The sequence below is a fragment of the Salmo salar genome, unplaced genomic scaffold (genome assembly GCF_965601325.2).
Source record: "Salmo salar unplaced genomic scaffold, fSalSal1 ptg000335l, whole genome shotgun sequence".
Classification (NCBI taxonomy): domain Eukaryota; kingdom Metazoa; phylum Chordata; class Actinopteri; order Salmoniformes; family Salmonidae; genus Salmo; species Salmo salar.
Window position 1 is genome coordinate 1286428 of NW_027675353.1, and position 17583 is coordinate 1304010.

The following is a 17583-nucleotide window of genomic DNA, read 5'->3' on the forward strand; positions in this document are numbered from 1 at the left end:
AGTAAAGGTTGGCTAGCTAGCAGTGGGTTTGATGATGACTAGGGGTGTTGACTAAGTCTGGAGTCTGGACAATGGCGTGGCGTCGCGGCGCGGCTGGCTAGTTAACCTCGATAATTACTCTAAACTACACAATTATCAGACTATGACAAAGACAGCTAACACTGCACGAGTCAAATCGTTCCGTTGTAGTGTATTAGTTTCTACAGTGCTGCTAGTCAGTAAAGGTTGGCTAGCTAGCAGTGGGTTTCATGATGACTAGGTGTGTTGACTAAGTCTGGAGTCTGGACAACGGCGTCGCGGCGCGGCTGGCTAGCTAACCTCGATAAATTACTCTAAACTACACAATTATCTTAGATACAAATACAGCAAAGACAGCTATGTAGCTAGCTAGCACTACACTAATCAAGTCGTTCCGTTGTAATGTAATAGTTTCTACAGTGCTGCTAGTTGGTAGAAGTTGGCTAGTTGGCTAGCTAGCAGTGTTGACTAAGTTGACTAAGTCATTCCGTTGTAATGTAATAGTTTCTACAGTGCTGCTAGTCGGTAGAAGTTGGCTAGTTGGCTAGCTAGCAGTGTTGACTAAGTTAGGAGGACGAAAACAGCTGGCTGGCTAGCTAACCTCGATAATTACTCTAAACTACACAATTATCTTTGATACAAAGACGGCTATGTAGCTAGCTAAGAAAAAATTGCTCAGATCAAACAAATCAAACCGTTGTAATGTAATGAAATGTAATATTACCTGTGGAGCGAAGCGAAGTGCGACTACCCGCTCCAAACCCTCATCACTGATGTCATGAACCCCTCCCTACAGTCTACTTTCTGGGTAAAGGGGCGATCATATCTGGGAAACGCCAGTACTGAGCTAGATGTTAATAACTTTTTAATGTTTACAAACTGATTTTCAGCCTCATCTGTCCACTTGATCTTATCTTTTGCTGCCATAGCTTTACCATATATCAACTCACTAAGCTTCCCTGTATGTAATGCAAAATGGGGTATCCACGCACGGCAATAGTTAATAATTCCAAGAAAACTCATCATTTGTTTCTTATTGAGTGGTTTAGGTGCTTCTAGGATGGCTGTCTTTCTGGTAGAATTAAGTGTTCTCCCTTCTTGAGTTATAGTGTGCCCCAAATAGATAACTTCCTCCTGCCAGAGTTGCAACTTCCTCTTGCTGACTTTATGACCTTGTTCTGGTAAGAATACTAACAGTCTGCCTTACAGCCCTCCTGAGAAGGATTCGTAAAATATCATTTTCATAAATCAAAATTTAGCTTCCCTCGGGGCTCAAATTTTCCTAAATTACTAATAAGGTATTTTAATAAAATCTATAATTTGACTTCAGGACTACTTACACTAAAATAACTCCTTTAATTAACCTGTTAGGGCTAGGGGGCAGCATTTGCACGTCTGGATAAAAAAAATGTACCCGATTTAATCTGGTTACTAATCCTACCCAGTAACTAGAATATGCATATACTTATTATATATGGATAGAAAACACTCTAAAGTTTCTAAAACTGTTTGAATGGTGTCTGTGTATAACAGAACTCATTTGGCAGGCAAAACCCTGAGACATTTTCTGACAGGAAGTGGATACCTGATGTGTTGTATTGACTTTAAACCTATCCCATTGAAAAACACAGGGGCTGAGGAATATTTTGGCACTTCCTATTGCTTCCACTAGATGTCACCAGCCTTTACAAAGTGTTTTGAGTCTTCTGGAGGGAGATCTGACCGAACAAGAGCCATGGAACGATGATGTCCCATTAGACACCTGGCGCGCGAGTTCATGTTGGGTACCCTCGTTCCAATACGTTATAAAAGAGTATGCATTCGTCCACCTTGAATATTATTCATGTTCTGGTTAACCTCTTGGGGCTAGGTGGGACGCTAGCGTGCCACCCGTGGTGCACTCCATCAACAGCAGGTGCATTTCAAGAGCGGCAAATTTGAATCCAAATAAATGTCAAAATTCAATTTTTTCAAAAATACAACTATTTTACACCATTTGAAAGATAAACATCTCCTTAATCTAACCACGTTTTACGATTTCAAAAAGGTTTTACGGCGAAAGCATAAATTTAGAGTATGTTAGGACAGTACATTTACAAGAGTTGTGTGTAATGTTTTGTCAAGTCAAAGACAGGGTCACCAAAACCATAAAACCAGCTAAAATGATGCACTAACCTTTTACAATCTCCATCAGATGACACTCCTAGGACATTATGTTAGACAATGCATGCATTTTTAGTTCTATCAAGTTGATATTTATATCCAAAAACAGCGTTTTACTATGGCATTGATGTTGAGGAAATCGTTTCCCTCCAATAACCGGCAGTCAAGTCAGCGTCACAAATTAAATAATTAAAATTAGAAAACATTGGTAAAATATTATATTGTCATTTAAAGAATTATAGATTTACATCTTTTGAACGCAATCAACTTGCCAGATTTAAAAATAACCTTACTGGGAAATCACACTTTGCAATAATCTGAGCACTGTGCCCAGAAAAATACGCGTTGCGATACAGACTAGACGTCATGTTGGGGAGATCTAAAATCGAAAATACTATGTAAATAATCCATTACCTTTGATTCTCTTCATCAGATGTCACTTCCAGGTATCACAGGTCCATAACGAATGTAGTTTTGTTCAAAAAAGCTCATCATTTATGTCCAAAAATCTCCGTCTCGTTAGCACATGATGTAAGCCAGCCGGACTTCTCGTCATGAACGAGGGGAAAAAATATATTTCCGTTCGTTCAAACATGTCAAACGTTGTATTTCACAACCTTGTTGTGTTAAATTCCTTACACTGCATCCAACCACAGCTAAACTTAGCTTTATAATGTATAAAAATACCACTACTGGTCAAAAGATATTCAAATAACATAATCAGATCAAATTCACTAATCTGAACTACTCCACAAAGAAACATTATTGTACCCTTATCGTCATTCTGTCTTCTCATTGGTTCAAATTACCAATGTGTCTAAGAACTTTAAACTCCATCATCATTATCAGTTCTACAAATTTCCTTAAAACCAGTATTACAAATGACCTTAAATTCATCATCCAAATGGCATGAGGCTGATCAGACCACAAAGGGGTGCCATGATAGAGGTCAAAAGTCATACCACCCTTTCAAAATGGTGTTTCTTATTATATTAGACAAATTAACCTGTTGGGTCTAGGGGGCAGCATTTGCACGTCTGGATAAAAAAAATGTACCCGATTTAATCTGGTTACTAATTCTACCCAGTAACTAGAATATGCATATACTTATTATATATGGATAGAAAACACTCTAAAGTTTCCAAAACTGTTTGAATGGTGTCTGTGAGTATAACAGAACTCATTTGGCAGGCAAAACCCTGAGACATTTTCTGACAGGAAGTGGATACCTGATGTGTTGTATTGAGTTTAAACCTATCCCATTGAAAAACACAGGGGTTTAGGAATATTTTGGCACTTCCTATTGCTTCCACTAGATGTCACCAGCCTTTACAAAGTGTTTTGAGTCTTCTGGAGGGAGATCTGACCGAACAAGAGCCATGGAACGGTGATGTCCCATTAGACACCTGGCGCGCTACTTCATGTTGGGTACCCTCGTTCCAATACGTTATAAAAGGCTATGCATTCGTCCACCTTGAATATTATTCATGTTCTGGTTAAAAAAGGCCCTAATGATTTATGCTATACAACGTTTGACATGTTTGAACGAACGGAAATATATTTTTTCCCCTCGTTCATGACGAGAAGTCCGGCTGGCTTACATCATGTGCTAACGAGACGGAGATTTTTGGACATAAATGATGAGCTTTTTTGAACAAAACTACATTCGTTATGGACCTGTGATACCTGGAAGTGACATCTGATGAAGAGAATCAAAGGTAATGGATTATTTACATAGTATTTTCGATTTTAGATCTCCCCAACATGACGTCTAGTCTGTATCGCAACGCGTATTTTTCTGGGCACAGTGCTCAGATTATTGCAAAGTGTGATTTCCCAGTAAGGTTATTTTTAAATCTGGCAAGTTGATTGCGTTCAAAAGATGTAAATCTATAATTCTTTAAATGACAATATAATATTTTACCAATGTTTTCTAATTTTAATTATTTAATTTGTGACGCTGACTTGACTGCCGGTTATTGGAGGGAAACGATTTCCTCAACATCAATGCCATAGTAAAACGCTGTTTTTGTATATAAATATGAACTTGATAGAACTAAAAATGCATGCATTGTCTAACATAATGTCCTAGGAGTGTCATCTGATGGAGATTGTAAAAGGTTAGTGTATCATTTTAGCTGGTTTTATGGTTTTGGTGACCCTGTCTTTGACTTGACAAAACATTACACACAACTCTTGTAAATGTACTGTCCTAACATACTCTAAATTTATGCTTTCGCCGTAAAACCTTTTTGAAATCGTAAAACGTGGTTAGATTAAGGAGATGTTTATCTTTCAAATGGTGTAACATAGTTGTATTTTTGAAAAATTTGAATTTTGACATTTATTTGGATTCAAATTTGCCGCTCTTGAAATGCACCTGCTGTTGATGGAGTGCACCACGGGTGGCACGCTAGCGTCCCACCTAGCCCCAAGAGGTTAAAGAAAAACCATCATTTTATACATGTTGGATCCCAGGTTCCCAGACATTCCCTTATCACATATTTAATTAAAACTCAGAAAATAAAACTTCAACGATTCCATGTCTGTGTATAACCAAAAAGTTGACTACAAACAAAACCTAATAATGATGATAATTTCACTGTACTTCAAATCTATGAACCTCCCCTTCTTAATATACTACGTGAATAATTTGACCCACGCTTGCTTTACAACATGTAAACCCATTCAGTCTGTAAACAGTCTCTCAAAGTGCTTGATAGGAAACCTCATAGCCATCATCACTGTTACATTCTCAAAAAGCATGAACTTCTGAATTGAAAGAAAATATCTTAGGCAATACACTGACGCATGTCTTGTATACAGGATTCTAAGTGTCCAGGCTTCCCCTCCACTGAGAACTTTTGTTAGACGGAAAACCCAAACCTTATGGCAGCAGATCCACAAGGTCCGCCATGAGAGATGACTGTTTAATTCCCTTAAGGAAAATCATCTTAAGTCAATCTGCTTTCAGTGTAAAAGCTTCCCCTTTCTGGAATACCCTGCCATTAGACACACACTACTGTGATTAATGTGCACCGTCCCTGTAAAATAAAAATTAAGTCAACCTGCAATTCAGTTTACTGACCTGACATTGTTCCACGTAATGGAAACAGATTATAATGTTAGAATACATTACTTCCTGCTCAAATTCACTACTGTTACCTAAACAATAAAAAAATATATAACCTCTACTCCAACAACGTTCTGCCTTTCCTCTATCGTAAGAGTAAAACCAACTTTTCAACTGTCTCTTCTCTTTCGGCTTCACAATTATGAAATGTCCAAGACTTAAAAGTAACATGTAAATTGCCAAACCTACTTTTCAACTTTCTTAGTAACTTCCTTGTTCTTTTCACCCTCTGATCTCTTCCTCGTTGTTTCTGTCTCTTTTTCCCCTTCTCAGAATTTAGGAATAATTACTATTGTGACTTTTGATAAGTTATTAGGTCTCACACATACACAAGTTACTTTTAACTGGTCAGTAAACCTATCTCAAACGGACATAATTTTTTCGCTGCTGATATCCTTCTTCAACTTTCTCTCTCTCTTTCTCTACACTTGCCTTCTCACCTTCTTCTCCAGGCTTCAGACAGCCACACCCTGGCTATGTCTAACCTTCGACCTGCTGTTTCCCTGTCTTGTCCCCACATACCTTATGTATCTTTCTTATCATTAGTCCCGACTTTTCTATGTCCAAACTTCCATCAAATTCATACTTCCTTCTCCACATTGGACTGAAATAAATATTTATTTTATAACATTTAACTCCATACACTGCTCATTTCCAGTTAATTCCTGCACCTCCTTTGAGGGTTTGCCACCTATGGTTATTCAATAACTATTTATTATTAGGCTGCACAATCTATGCGTGTTTCTATAATCTGTTATTATCTTTAATCTATGTATATATACTTTTACTCTGTTTCCATTTAAACCTTCTATGTGTATCACAATATATGTGTTTATCACTCCTCTCTGTGTGGGTGCTCACACTCTATGCATACGATCTCTGTGTATGTGCTTTTCACTTCTCACAATCTATGTGTGTGTGCTTCCTCCTTCCATAGAATAGTCAGACCAATTTTTGCGCCCTGTTAGATCTCGACTACCCTCCCCGCTAATATAATCTAGATCAGTTATCCTTTAGATCTAAGCGCATTAGCTTGCCTAATGTATATCGACCAGTTTAACCTTTAGGTCTCAACATTAGATAGTTTACATTGGTAGTGGCCACAGATACCTAGGGTCATTACGGACCCCCCCACACCTTGCCTAGGATGGCTCTACACCCAATTCCTCTCTTCCAATTGCATAGAATACTACCTATATCAGGGTTCTCCACACAATATTCTAAAGACAGGTCACCAGGTTAGTATGCCCCAACGGATATTTCGGCATTTAACACCTAGACTACACTAACTCCCTTATCCACTACATGCAATCATACAGGTATTATTCCCCCAAATCCGCGTAAATAAAGATTTACTGACCTTTGTCTTGTAGGCTGGGAAAAGCAATGTAGGTTGGATTCCGTCACCGTCTCTGTCGACCTTAGAAATTTACCGGCCTGATATGGAACCCCAATTTCAGGGGACAGGACAATTTACGAGTCAATGACCCGCCCCAACACAGTTTTCGGCGTGTTACCTTAGGAAGACAGGGACAGATTTTGGAATCCGGCTCGAAGGACCAAATTGTCATGGGAATTCTGTTCCCAATGTTCATAAACCGAACTTCAATTAAACTACTCAGTCTGCCCCCCAGAGGGTGTAAGATTCTGGTTGGATGAAGCAGACGGAGAGCCAGCCTACAATTGGTCAGAATGTTTATTTACAAGAGCTCTGAATATCATACAATGTACACAGCCTTTTATACCTGACATTTGGTCATACCATATGTCATACCCCTTACAAATGCCCCTCCTCTTCTTTAACACTGTCAATGCTTATTTACAAGTCTTCTCCATCTCATACATTGCTTATCATATCCTGCCCCATGTTACATAATCTACTGCAAGCCTAAAGGTTTCTCCCCTCCCTGGGTGGGGAGACCTTCTTCCTGTTATCAGTTTCACAGTGGTCACAAGTTGTCTGCTGTCTGGTTGCTTACATTGCTAAATCATTAAGTTTCAACTTTTCCGACACACACACATTAGTACATTCATCTTATAATCACTCGGTTATACCTTTTCAGGGTGAAATCATTTAGTCAAACCTTTAATGATATTATTTCCATTACAATCCACCCTATTGGCTAAATATTTCACATACACTATAACACATCTATTTTTATTGGATTCAGAAATGTCACACAAAATCAAACTAGATCAAAGCAAACTAATACATGTATTTTCATTACATACTTATCAATGACTGTTCTAAGCCTATGTCCAGTCATAACTCTTCGGATTAGGATTTTTGCTATGACCTTCATTTAGAGAAACAGTCTTCCTAGACATTAAAGATGGTCTCGTCTAACATGGGCTCCTCGTCATTGAATGAATCCTCCACCAGGCTCGGCGGTAGGTATTTGTCATCCCACTGGTCTGAACTTGGAATCGGTCCGTATCTCACCATCTGCTCCGTCATCGATCTCTCCAGAGCCCTGGAAATGAGACCTCTCGCACAAGGGACCAAACAACAACCACATAATATCAACACAGTCATACAGGTGAAAGCAGTCCACAACACAGTGATTACAACCAATTTTCCGAACGTACTATCAAACCATCCCGTGAGTGCCGTGTCCACCCCGGAATTTTCTGCTAACTCCTGAGCTAAATTGTTTAGACCGGCCAGGACCTTGGTCACTGATCCATCTGGAGCTGTGTTCTCAGGGATGAAAGTACAGCATTCAGATCCAAACATCACATACACACCACCCTTTTCAGCCAGAAGCATATCCAAAGCTATTCTATTCTGCAATACCATCAAAGTGGTCGCAGCTGTCTGTTCTGCTAACCCTTGAATTGCCTCTCTGGTATAGTTGATGAAACGCTGTTGGTTATAATAAATGTAATTTATCCAATCCACATTTTTATTGAGAGTCGACCACCAAAAGAGACTTGATTCCAATCCAGCCTATATCTGATTCCTAGCTTTAAATTCATCAGGCACCCCCCTTGGAACCCCAATGCTATCAATGTAAATTCTATCGTCAAAGGACCCTGACAGAGCACTCCTCCCCTCTTTCACCTGGCACTAGGTCTTTGTGTTGTATAAGGTTGAAGGGCATGCCTAACTGTACCAATGCACAAATACCAGTCCAATTTGCAGGCAGGTTTGGCCACAGCTTCATACCTCCACACAACCACCAGACATCCGCTCTCGGCCTTTTTATCTTACTAAAGTCCTCGGAACTCAACCACCCAGTCAGGTCCCTCATTGTCTCGTCAGTTGTAACATTCTCTGTCCTATTGCATGTTCTTACTTCCCCTACGTTCCATCCGTGTGTGTTGTGTCGAGCCACACAATAATAGTCTCCTCCTGCGACTGTGAAAGGGGGAAGTCTGAATCAAATGGACACATAGGATACAGATAATGCAGATCAGTGCAACTGTCTGGCTTCCTTGCCTTCATGAACAGCTTTACCATACAGGCCATTCCCCTTGGTAAATTAATTCAATCGAGTAGAAAGGGGATGGTTGTCAACTGAAGTTTGGCTGTTGCGCAGGCATAACCTTCTTCTTTAGCTACTGATCTAGCTGTATACTGAATCCATTCCAGCCAAAGGTTGGAATCCCCAAACCAAGTCTCCACCTCAATCACTTCCTTAAGATCTTTCGTCTGAACTATCCTCACCGGTCCTTGGCTCTGGATGACTACACGGGTAATGTCCGTTTTATCAGGGGTACTACTGGTATTCTGGCTGGCGGTAGAACTATCTCCTGTCCTAACCTCTACTACTCGGAATGGTACCGCAGTGTCGACAATGGTCTGGTCAAGGCCAACATACCATAACCCTAAATCCTCTTTCTTTATGCTTTTAATGGTCATTCCTATCTTCAAGCAATACTTCCCTTGCTCTGGATTGCAGTCAAAAACCCTGGCCTTCACTATACTCCATCTGTTTCTATATTGGGTGTGTGGATTGACATAGCCTTCTCTCTCTGTGTGAGCTATGATTCCATGAGTTACACCGGGATCTACACAGATATCTTCCCCATGAAGTCCGAGTCCTAGACTGCCAGGAGGTTAGGGACCCCATTTGGTCTGCATAGAACTCTATTGAGACATCCTTTCCTAACTCTGCTCTCACTTCCTTTTTTATCCAGATCGAGTGACCTTTTGTACCTAGGCAATAAAAACTCCTCATCTTCTACACTATGGGTTAAGTTACCACTTTCTGACTTCTCGAGTGGTTCATGGTGTATTAGGAATATGGCTCCCACAATCAGACAGCTCAGACTGACCAGTACCCCTGTAAAGCCCCACCCCCTCCCGGAGAATATATCACTGGCTAGAGGCCAACCCACACTTTCACTTCTATGAACGCACACAGTGAGGATCGGGCGGGTTAGGGAATCTTCGTTAGAGAGGTAACCCCCGAACCTTATTGGTATTCGGTTCTTCTCCTAACTCTGTGATTGTTCGACAGTGTCAGTGTGTCTTACCCTCCCGCAATGTGTGATATGAACCCAGGTAGCTCTTTCAGCTATTCTCACCGCGAAGGCTATTACCAGGAACACTTGGTAAGGGCCCTCCCACCGTGTCTGCTTCCAGTTCTTTTCTCCTCAGGGACTGGATCCACACCCAGTCTCCTGGTTGGATTGAGAGAATCATCTTCTCCTGTAATTCACCTATTGGACACAAAGTCTCGGACATACGGGTTTGGTTAACCATGTGTTCTGTTAGTATATCTTCAACTTCTATGTCTACCTGTTCTGGCCTCCCTAACTCTGGCATTCTATATGGTTTACCTGATCAGCTAAAATGTAATCCATTATTTAAAGAGATAGATCCTAGTAAACCAACTACCCTAATCGTGTCCACCCAGTAAGTTGGGACCACCTCTTCCCATTTAATATACTTATGTATTATAAAAAATGTTTTTTAAGTAGTTCATTATCCAATAGGCCACAAAGTGTTTCCGAACCTGCTCTACTATCCCCCTGTTGACACATGGCTCTGCCCATGTGTCAATCTTGCCGCATCTCTAAACAATGACTTAGGTAGTATTGGTAACTTATCATGGTACCAAATACCGTCCTTATATAAATTGCTCCTAACTTCTCCCATTTCGAAATCCCTTTCACTGGTGCTCTAGACTGACAATTTTAATACAGGTTTGTCTATGTTTACTTCCTCTTTTAAGAACTGCTGTGTCGACGGCTGCGGTTTAACCTCTCTAGGCTAGGCGGGACGAATTCGTCCCACCTACGTAACAGCCACTGCTATCCTGTGGCGCGATTTTCAAAACCTTAAAAATCCTATTACTTCAATTTCTCAAACATATGACTATTTTACAGCCATTTAAAGACAAGACTCTCGTTAATCTAACCACACTGTCCGATTTCAAAAAGGCTTTACAACGAAAGCAAAACATTAGATTATGTCAGCAGAGTACCAAGCCAGAAATAATCAGACACCCATTTTTCAAGCCAGCATATAATGTCACCAAAACCCAGAAGACAGCTAAATGCAGCACTCACCTTTGATGATCTTCATCAGATGACAACCCTAGGACATTATGTTATACAATACATGCATGTTTTGTTCAATCAAGTTCATATTTATATCAAAAACCAGCTTTTTACATTAGCATGTGACGTTCAGAACTAGCATACCCCCCGCAAACTTCCGGGGGAATTCGCTAACATTTTACTAAATTACTCACGATAAACGTTCACAAAAAGCATAACAATTATTTTAAGAATTATAGATACAGACCTCCTCTATGCACTCGATATGTCCGATTTTAAAATAGCTTTTTGGTGAAAGCACATTTTGCAATATTCTAAGTACATAGCCCAGGCATCACGGGCTCGCTATTTAGACACCCGGCAAGTTTAGCACTCACCATAATCATATTTACTATTATAAAAGTTTCATTACCTTTTGTTGTCTTCGTCAGAATACACACCCAGGACTGCTACTTCAATAACAAATGTTGGTTTGGTCCAAAATAATCCATCGTTATATCCGAATAGCGGCGTTTTGTTCGTGCGTTCCAGACACTATCCGAAATAGTAAAGAAGTGTCACGCGCATGGCGCAATTCGTGACAATAAAATTCTAAGTATTCCATTACCGTACTTCGAAGCATGTCAACCGCTGTTTAAAATCAATTTTTACGACATTTTTCTCGTAGAAAAGCGATAATATTCCGACAGGGAATCTCCTTTTCGGCAAACAGAGGAAAAAATCCCAAAGGCGGGGGCGGTCGGGGTCACGCGCATAAGCCAGTGTCTCTTGATCGGCCACTTGAGAAAGGCGATAATGTGTTTCAGCCTGGGGCTGGAATGACGACATTCTGTTTTTTCCCGGGCTCTGAGAGCCTATGGAAGACGTGGGAAGTGTCACGTTAGAGCAGAGATCCTTAGTAAATGATAGAGATGGAAAAGAAGTTCAACAAATGGTCAGACAGGCCACTTCCTGTAAAGGAATCTCTCAGGTTTTGACCTGCCATATGAGTTCTGTTATACTCACAGACACCATTCAAACAGTTTTAGAAACTTTAGGGTGTTTTATATGCATATTCTAGTTACTGGGCAGGAGTAGTAACCAGATTAAATTGGGTACGTTTTTTATCCGGCCGTGCAAATACTGCCCCCTATCCCCAACAGGTTAAGTATGCTCTCTCTAATTCTCTCTTTCTCTCTTTCTTTCTTTCTTTCTTTCTTTCTTTCTTTCTTTCTTTCTTTCTTTCTTTCTTTCTCTCTCTCGGAGGACCTGAGCCCTAGGTCCATGCCTCAGGACTACCTGGCATGATGACTCCTTGCTGTCCCCAGTCCACCTGGCCGTGCTGCTGCTCCAGTTTCAACTGTTGTGCCTGCGGCTATGGAACCCTGACCTGTTCACCAGACGTGCTACCTGTCCCAGACCTTCTGTTTTCAACTCTCTAGAGACAGCAGGAGTGGTAGAGATACTCTCAATGATCGGCTATGAAAAGCCAACTGACATTTACTCCTGAGGTGCTGACCTGTTGCACTCTCAACATCCATTGTGATTATTATTATTTGACCATGCTGGTCATTTATGAACATTTGAACATCTTTGCCATGTTCTGTTATAATCTCCACCCGGCACAGCCAGAAGAGGACTGGCCACCCCTCATAGCCTGGTTCCTCTCTAGGTTTCTTCCTAGGTTCCGGCCTTTCTAGGGAGTTTTTCCTAGCCACCGTGCATCTACACCTACATTGCTTGCTGTTTGGGGTTTTAGGCTGGGTTTCTGTACAGCACTTTGAGATATCAGCTGATGTAAGAAGGGCTATATAAATACATTTGATTTGATTTACCAGATTTGGTTTGACCCTGTACAATTGTCCTTGGACTCTTCCCAGTTGTATATTGCAACAACAACAAAATATGCTTTCATTGATTTCCAACATGATTTGAACATATAAAATGTGTCTGTATTTTCCTTATAAACAGTTGTAACAATAACAATCTAATCCTCAAATAAAATGCCAACCTGTGCTGTAACTGCAGTAGCAGAATTACACCATGGCTTGATGTTTTAACTACACCAGCTGTTGCCATATTTTAGCTTTTCAGTCAAACTCGGCAAACATGAAACTAAAACTTAAGTTTAGGCATTAATTCCGAATAGTTAAGATTAGTGTAAAGTAAAGGGAAAAGCTTAAAAAAATACAATAAAAAACTTTCTAGCGCTAGAATTGAACACCCAACCTGCAGCTTATATATAGTTCAAGTCGGAAGTTTACATTCACCTTAGCCAAATACATTTAAACTCAATTTTTCACAATTCCTGACATTTAATCCTAGTAAAAATTCCCTGTCTTAGGTCAGTTAGGATCACCAATTTACTTTAAGAAGGTGAAATGTCAGAATAATAGTAGAGAGAATGATTTATATCAGGTTTTATTTCTTTCATCACATTCCCAGTGGGTCAGAAGTTTACATACACTCAATTAGTATTTGGTGGCATTGCCTTTACATTTCTTAACTTGGGTCAAACGTTTCTGGTAGCCTTCCACAAGTTTCCCACAATAAGTTGGGTGAATTTTGGCCCATTCCTCCTGACAGAGCTGGTGTAACTGAGTCAGGTTTGTAGGCCTCCTTGCTCGCACACACTTTTTCAGTTCTGCTCACAAATGTGCTATAGAATTGAGGTCAGGGCTTTGTGATGGCCACTCCAATACCTTGACTTTGTTGTCCTTAAGTCATTTTGCCACAACTGTGGAAGTATGCTTGGGGTTATTGTCCATTTGGAAGACCCATTTGCGACCAAGCTTTAACTTCCTGACTGATGTCTTGAGATGTTGCTTCAATATATGCACATAATTTTGCTTCCTCATGATGCCATCTATTTTGTGAAGTGCACCAGTCCCTCCTGCAGTAAAGCACCCCCACAACATAATGCTGCCACCCCTGTGCTTTACGGTTGGGATGGTATTCTTCGGCTTGCAAAGCCTCCCCCTTTTTCCTCCAAACATAACGATGGTCATTATGTCCAAACAGTCCTATTTTTGTTTCATCAGACCAGAGGACATTTCTCCAAAAAGTACGATCTTTGTCCCCATGTGCAGTTGCAAACCATAGTCTGGCTCTTTTTATGGCAGTTTTGGAGCAGTGGCTTCTTCCTTGCTGAGCGGCCTTTCAGGTTATGTTGATATAGGACTCGTTTTGCTGTGGATATAGATACTTTTGTACCTGTTTCCTCCAGCATCTTCACAAGGTCCTTTGCTGTTGTTCTGGGATTGATCTGCACTTTTCGCACCAAAGTACGTTCATCTCCAGGAGACAGAACGCGTCTCCTTCCTGAGCGGTATGACGGCTGCATGGTCCCATGGTGTTTATACTTGCATACTATTGTTTGTACAGATGAACGTGGTACCTTCAAGCTTTTGGAAATTGCTCCGAAGGATGACCAGACTTGTGGAGGTCAACATATTTTTTCTGAGGTCAAGCAAAGAGGCACTGAGTTTGAAGGTAGGCCTTGAAATATATCCACAGGTACTCCTCCAATTGACTCAAATTATATCAATTAGCCTATCAGAAGCTTCTAAAGCCATGACATCATTTTCTGGAATTTTCCAAGCTGTTTAAAGGCACAGTCAACTTAGTGTATGTAAACTTTTGACCCACTGGCATTGTGATACAATGATTTATAAGTGAAATAATCTGTCTGTAAACAATTGTTGGAAGAATTACTTGTGTCATGCACAAAGTAGATGTCCTAACCGACTTGCCAAAACTATAGTTTGTTAACAAGAAATTTGTGGAGTGGTTGAAAAATGAGTTTTAATGACTCCAACCATAAGTGTATGTAAACTTCCGACTTCAAATGTATAAGCCGACGCACAATCCATACGTACGTGGACTTGATATACAACTACAACTGAATATGGCATTTAATTATAGGTTGTCCTTTTTCTCTTATTCCAGGCTTTATCAAACAAATTGGCAAACATGTGTCGTGTCTTTGTGTACCATTAAACGGAAGACATGTTTATCAATTAACTCCCTGTAATTATTATCACGCGATTAAACTGATTAATCGTTTAATTGTAATTAACTAGGAGATCGGGGCACCAAGGAGAATATTCAGATTACAAAGTTATAATTTTCCTAACATAACTTTCCTATATTATTATATAGGCCGATTATCTTCTGGTTTAAATGGTGTATTTTACCTCTAGTCCAGTCTCATTCCAAACGTCGTAAATTGTTGTATCTGCACGAACCCAGTCTTTACTAAAATCATCCATACATCAATTGTCTTAAAATCATTTATTTACTACACTAAGTAATTAACAGAAAAACATACAAACAGTAATTATCGTCACAAAGGATTGGTAGAGGAATGTGCCCTTGTGGGCTAAACAGGCAGGTCGGCCTGTTGAACAATGGGTCATAAACGGTCCGCTGAGAAGTTACACAGAGTTCATTAATATTAACCTGTTAGGGCTAGGGGGCAGCATTGACACGGCTGGATAAAAAACATACCCGATTTAATCTGGTTACCACTCCTACTCAGTAACTAGAATATGCATATACTTATTACATATGGATAGAAAACACCCTAAATTTTCTAAAACTGTTTGAATGGTGTCTGTGAGTATAACAGAACTCAAATGGCAGGTCAAAACCTGAGAGATTCCTTTACAGGAAGTGGCCTGTCTGACCATTTCTGGAACTTCTTTGCCATCTCTATCATTTACTAAGGATCTCTGCTCTAACGTGACACTTCCCACGTCGTCCATAGGCTCTCATAGCCCGGGAAAAAAGAGAATGTCGTCATTCCAGCCCCAGGCTGAAACACATTATCGCCTTTCTCAAGTGGCCCATCAAGAGACACTAGCTTATGCGCGTGACCCCGACCGCCCCCGCCTTTGGGATTTTTTCCTCTGTTTGCCGAAAAGGAGATTCCCTGTCGGAATTTTACCGCTTTTCTACGAGAAAAATGACGTAAAAATTGATTTTAAACAGCGGTTGACATGCTTCGACGTACGGCAATTGAATACTTTGAATTTTATTGTCAGGAATTGCGCCAAGCGCGCGACACTTCTTTACTATTTCGGATAGTGTCTGGAACGCACGAACAAAACGCCGCTATTCGGATATAACGATGGATTATTTTGGACCAAACCAACATTTGTTATTGAAGTAGACGTCCTGGGTGTGCATTCTGACGAAGACAACAAAAGGTAATGACATTTTTATAATAGTAAATATGATTATGGTGAGTGCTAAACTTGCCGGGTGTCTAAATAGCGAGCCCGTGATGCCTGGGCTATATACTTAGAATATTGCAAAATGTGCTTTCACCAAAAAGCTATTTTAAAATCGGACATATCGAGTGCATAGAGGAGGTCTGTATCTATAATTCTTAAAATAATTGTTATGCTTTTTGTGAACGTTTATCGTGAGTAATTTAGTAAAATGTTAGCGAATTCCCCGTAAGTTTGCGGGGGGTATGCTAGTTCTGAACGTCACATGCTAATGTAAAAAGCTGGTTTTTGATATAAATATGAACTTGATTGAACAAAACATGCATGTATTGTATAACATAATGTCCTAGGGTTGTCATCTGATGAAGATCATCAAAGGTGAGTGCTGCATTTAGCTGTCTTCTGGGTTTTGGTGACATTATATGCTGGCTTGAAAAATGGGTGTCTGATTATTTCTGGCTGGGTACTCTGCTGACATAATCTAATGTTTTGCTTTCGTTGTAAAGCCTTTTTGAAATCGGACAGTGTGGTTAGATTAACGAGAGTCTTATCTTTAAATGGCTGTAAAATAGTCATATGTTTGAGAAATTGAAGTAATAGGATTTTGAAGATTTTGAAAATCGCGCCACAGGCTGGCAGTGGATGTTACGTAGGTGGGACGAATTCGTCCCGCCGGTCCCATAGAGGTTAACAATTGACAATTGAAGGCTCACTCATTCGGGAACAATTGCAATCAATATATATTTACGCTCAGTGTGTCGTCGTTCTTTGTTGGAGAGTTCGGTTCTGTTGGAGAGTCTCTCTCTCGGTTAGAATGGATCTTTCAAAGCGACATTCATTAATGTCGTCATAGAATGGTTGTTTCGTTGGTCTTCGCGTTCGATTATATAATTTACTTAGCTGCAGACTAATAATTAATATCAAAGACTTGTTCTTATTCTGTCGGTATCAATAGTCTAAAAGTTAACCACGTGGTATGGTTCACTTTCAGTAGAGGAATTGGAAGGTAAAACCTATTAGCCATGAGTGGAGGCCTGGTCTGAAGAAATGTAAATCAGGGGGTGTTTTATAGTGCCCATAGAACAGCTTGTCAAATGACGCCTGGTCCTGTATGGGTCCCTGGGGGCGTGCCTGTGACTGAGTTAGATTTGGTTACAGAAATACAATTCTATCACATTACATCAGTACATAGCATCTCAATGTCTTGCAAAAGCTTTATCCTTATTAATACATTCTATACAACCATTATGATGCTATTATATAAACAGTTTTATGGTAATATGGCTATATTGTCTCTTCTGAGTATCACAAAATTGTACCAAGCGGATCAGTTCGTAGCTGGATTCTTCACCAATCTTCCATACCTTCTCCAGCACACACAAAATGTCGCTTGGCTCTCCAATTCTATGAGTTGGAAGAATTTCCTGTGTCTCTCTATGGGCCATGTGGCCAGAGACTCTCCTGGAATTTTAGAGTTTTTACAACTCTTTACACACAGGGTGGATTGGGGAGGGGTCAACTGTCCTCCCTGTACCAAAAGAGGCC

The 17583-nt window shown here is 40.2% G+C and overlaps 1 long non-coding RNA gene across 1 annotated transcript in view; it reads right to left on the reverse strand.

The window, feature by feature from the left end:
* LOC145875753 (uncharacterized) overlaps positions 1-8236 on the reverse strand; it is a 448342-nt gene extending 440106 nt beyond the window's left edge. Inside the window, exon 1 of the long non-coding RNA XR_014391322.1 lies at positions 7612-8236. This is a non-coding gene — a long non-coding RNA (uncharacterized LOC145875753). The remainder of the gene's footprint in view (positions 1-7611) is intronic.
* Positions 8237-17583: the final 9347 nt, after the last annotated feature.